The following is a 4,011-nucleotide window of genomic DNA, read 5'->3' as shown; positions in this document are numbered from 1 at the left end:
CTCCAAGCCCTGTCCAACCTGGCCTTGGACACTTCCAGGGATCCAGGGGCAGCCACAGCTTCTCTGGGCAACCTGTGCCAGGGCCTCATGAAGCTGAGTGTCCAAAACAATGTGTCCTGGCAAAACAGCCCCCCCAAGCTCTCCCCAGGCTGCACAAGAACTTACCAAAAGCTGCCACTGTCAGTGGTGATCCATCGTCTGTCGGGGTGGGCTCAGAGGAGTTCAGCGTGGGGGTGACAGGCTCTGAGGGGCCTACGGAGGGGAAAAAGGCACTTTACGTCAAAGTCCTCCTTCCAAGGTTGGGAAGAGCATTCCCAGCAATGCTAGAGGATTAATTCACACCTGTACTTTATTGAACAGACTGAGGTTGGATCCTGGCCAGGCCCATCAATGTTAACAGCAAAGTGACCAAGATCTGTGTGAAACCATTGCCTTGGTGAGGCACCTTTTATGGACTGAGAACACCCACAGGGCCCTGCTGGGACCCCAGGGAGGAAGCTGAGCGTGGCAGGTGAAGATCTGCCCTGGCAGTGTGATTGAGGGTGGAGTTTGTCTTTTCTACCTCCTTTTCCAGCCTTTTCCCATAATGGCACCCTTCTTGCTGAGACCCACACCTGCTGTTCCCAGGCTGCCCCCAAATGCTGCTTCTGCAGAGCTTTACAGGCATTTCAAGGGCTAGATGGGATGGCCAGCACCCCTCAGGGACTCGTGGGCTGTTCTCCTGCTGCCCTGAAGACAGAGGTGTGATGGCCTTGCTGCTGGCTGAGTAAAGGGCTGTAAAATCCATAGCAGGGATCACCTCTCTGGGAGGAGGGAACACCTTGAGGCACTGGTGTCGTGGTTCTCTCCCTTCTCGTGGGCTCTTGATCTGCAGAGAGAAACACAGAATGTGAGTCTTGTCCTTGAGTGTCATCTAATAACCAAAGGAATCAATGGGCACCTGGAGAGGAGAATGGAGTCACAGTAATGCTGGTGATACCTGGACAAACGTGGAATTCATGCTCAGGCTAAAAGCTTCCCACCAAACATACTTTGTACTGTTTCCCATGTCCAAACAGAAATCCAGGGAACCAAAATTCAAGTGCCCTTGTATAAACTCTGCAGGTTCTGCAATCCCAGGTGCGGGTTTTTGGCAGAAACACCAATGGGAGGCTGGAAGAGTGAACTGGGAAGATTATAGATTTTCTATAGCTCATAAACATTGAGACTTAAAAGAAAAATATCCACTTAGAGGAAGAAGTTTTGCAGAGTGTGGGTGTGGATTGACTGTTTGGCTTGTCTTTGGATTTGAAGTGGGTGGGTGTGCTGTCCTGGGTTATCTAGAAGAAGTTAAGCTCATTTGAGCTGGGCTAACTTGTATCCCACATGCAGTCTAGCTGTGGCAGCACAGAGGTTTGGCTGAGCAAGGACTCCAGTTCTGAGTGGGAGAAACTGGCTTGTAGGAAACTGTTTGGTTTGTGACAGCTGCTCCAGTGCCTGTACAAGGAAATTTAAAGCCAGTCCTTGTGTTTCACTTGTACAGAGAAAAAACATCCTTTGCTGCCTCCAGGCTGAGTGTTGAATGGCCTGAGTGTCTGCATCGACCTCAAGGAACAGCTGCAGGCCCTGCAGGTCAAGTAGGATCTTCTTCCTTCCTTTCCCATCCCCACCTTCCCAGCAGCAGCACTGGCCAAAAGTGTGTGGTGCCTGGAGGGGTGTGCACAGCTCCTGGCACTGCCCTGGGGTTCCTGTCCCACACAAAACATCACTGTTTTGGAATCTGATTTTGCCAAAAGCCAGAAGAAAAAAGGGGAAAGGCGTGAAATAACAAATCTAACTGGATCAGAAGCCATGTGGAGCAGAACAGTCTGGAGAAACAGAGACTCCTGCTGTACAGTTTTTTCACAGCTCATCACATTCTTTGTTTTATTCTGAAATTGTTCTTCTAGCCATGGGCAGAAGTTGTGGTTTGCTGAGCCTGGCACAGACACCCCATCCCTGGGAGATGCTGGGTCTCACACAACAGGAGATCTGGCTTTTGGAAGCATCAGCAGCCATATGGCAAAGGTGTATGGAGCTTCTCAGAGATCAATCAGGGCTGTGATGAGGAACAAGCTGCTCTGAGGCAAAGGGCTCCTGCCTTAGGTGGGCACAGCTGACCATGGGTTTCTAATCTTGCTTGTGTTAGAGATCTGAGAGGCACTTGGAGAGGCAGAGCAGTTTCTGTCTTGACCATTGCAGATTTTTGAGGCTGAACCATTAATGGGAAATCAGCTCAGTTGTCAGATTCCAGTCTTCCCAACCTCTGGGATTCTGCCCTTACTCCTGAGAAAACTTTTACTAAATTCTTTAATTTGTGCTTACAGGTTGTGTTAAACTGTCAAAAGCAAAGTTATATTTATTTAAAAGGATGTTAAAAGGGCTCCCTTTTCCTGCACGTAGATCCATCGTTTGACTGCTCAAGTTCATCCCAGCAGACCATTTGATCCCGTGTTTTATCACTGCTTGTAAGGATACCAGATGTGATTTTGGGTGCAAATGGTGGCTCAACCCCAAAAGACTAGTGCTCAGATAACCTGTGCCATGAGAGCCAAGCAAGCTGATTGCCATGACATTATCTAAGTTACTGTTACTCTGTAGAAGGACAAAGTACCTTGAGGTGTTGGAGAAGTAGCTGCTGTGCTTCTGTTTCCACTAGACTCATCATCTAGATAAAGAAAACATGGAAAAGGAGAATTAACTCTTGAAGCTGCTACTAATTCTGCTATGGGGAGCTGTTGGGTGTCCAGGGGGTAAAAACCTTTGCTTGCATGAGACTTTTCCTCCAAACAAACATCAAGGTGCCCACCTAGCAAGGGATGCTGCCAGTTCAGAGTGTACCTGAGAGGTGAGCTGGGACAGGTCTGGGGAGGCTGGAGCTCCTCTGGGAAGCTTTGTTTGATAAAGCATGACCTGGCTTTTCTGATACAGCCTTGTCCTGGCTGTGTCCAGCCATGTGCTTTTAGGGAGCTGAACTGAGCTGCTCTTTCAGCAAAGACTCAAAGAAATTCAGTATTGGCTGAATTATTGAATAATCAGCATGGTGTGGACTTAGCCCAGTGTTTCTGATGTCCCCAGTCTTTCTTGGATAAGGAGGGAGGCACAAACAGGTCCTGCATGAGCAAAAGGTTGAGTTTTCCATCCTTACCTTGCACAGTTGAGGCTGGCAGTGTTGTTGGAGTGTCGGTGGTGCTGGAGGGTGTGGCTGTAGTAGTTTGACCCGCAGAGGTGGGACTGGGGCTGGTGGGTGGTGTTGGTTTTACTGCCGGCTCTGCAGGGGAAGTGAAGTGTTACCTCAAAGAGCCCCGCTCAGAAACAGCTTGGAGGAGGGCACAGTTATTACAAAGAGCCCTCAAGAGCCCTGGAGAGTTGGGAATAATCTGCTAGGGAAAGCACAGGCATGGAAACAGCCTCCATGCTGCTGAGACTCAAGGAGCTCTTGTACTTTGGGATTAACTTCTGCTTTTTTTTTTGAGGAGGTGCTGAGCTGGCAGAGCTCAGCAAACACATGGAGAAAGTCGGGTTTTTGCCACTGCTTTTTTCCCAGCTTTGAGAAATGAAGGCATTTTTGTCACTGGGCACTTGAACTGCCTGGAGCTGCCTGGCACCCACGTGGTCATTTGCGTGTTATCTGAAATGCCAACTTTTACGTTTCATTTCACTCAGAATTTCCAAGAATAAATAATTCAGCTCTTGAAGTGGTCTGGAGGCTCCATCATCTGCCCCAACCTGCTACTCCAAGCTGCACAGCAAGAGCATGGTCCAGAGAAAGATGTGGGGGAAAAAGCTTTCAATAATCCCTCTGCAAGGATCATCAGCTGGGAATTCATAGGCAAGTTCCTTGTCTAGACTTCTCTTGGCTTTTCGATAAAATGAGAAAAGGGTGAAAATGGTTTTAAGGTTAGTGTGTTTTTTTTTTTTTCCTTTTATCCAAATGCTTCATCAAAATATTAGAATTTAGGATTAAGCTTCTTCTAAGTTTCTTTTTTTTTT

At 48.1% G+C, this 4,011-nt stretch overlaps 1 long non-coding RNA gene across 1 annotated transcript; it reads right to left on the bottom strand.

The window, feature by feature from the left end:
• Window positions 1-163: 163 nt before the first annotated feature.
• LOC108510347 lies at window positions 164-3,908 on the bottom strand. The gene is made up of 4 exons (XR_001878796.1): window positions 3,167-3,908; window positions 2,633-2,686; window positions 800-868; window positions 164-252 (listed from the first exon to the last, which is right to left on the bottom strand). It is a non-coding gene; the product is annotated as an uncharacterized LOC108510347 (long non-coding RNA).
• Window positions 3,909-4,011: the final 103 nt, after the last annotated feature.

This window comes from Lepidothrix coronata, unplaced genomic scaffold, assembly GCF_001604755.1.
Source record: "Lepidothrix coronata isolate B3197 unplaced genomic scaffold, Lepidothrix_coronata-1.0 Scaffold687, whole genome shotgun sequence".
Taxonomy (NCBI): domain Eukaryota; kingdom Metazoa; phylum Chordata; class Aves; order Passeriformes; family Pipridae; genus Lepidothrix; species Lepidothrix coronata.
This window is presented reverse-complemented; position numbering and strand designations above follow the sequence as displayed.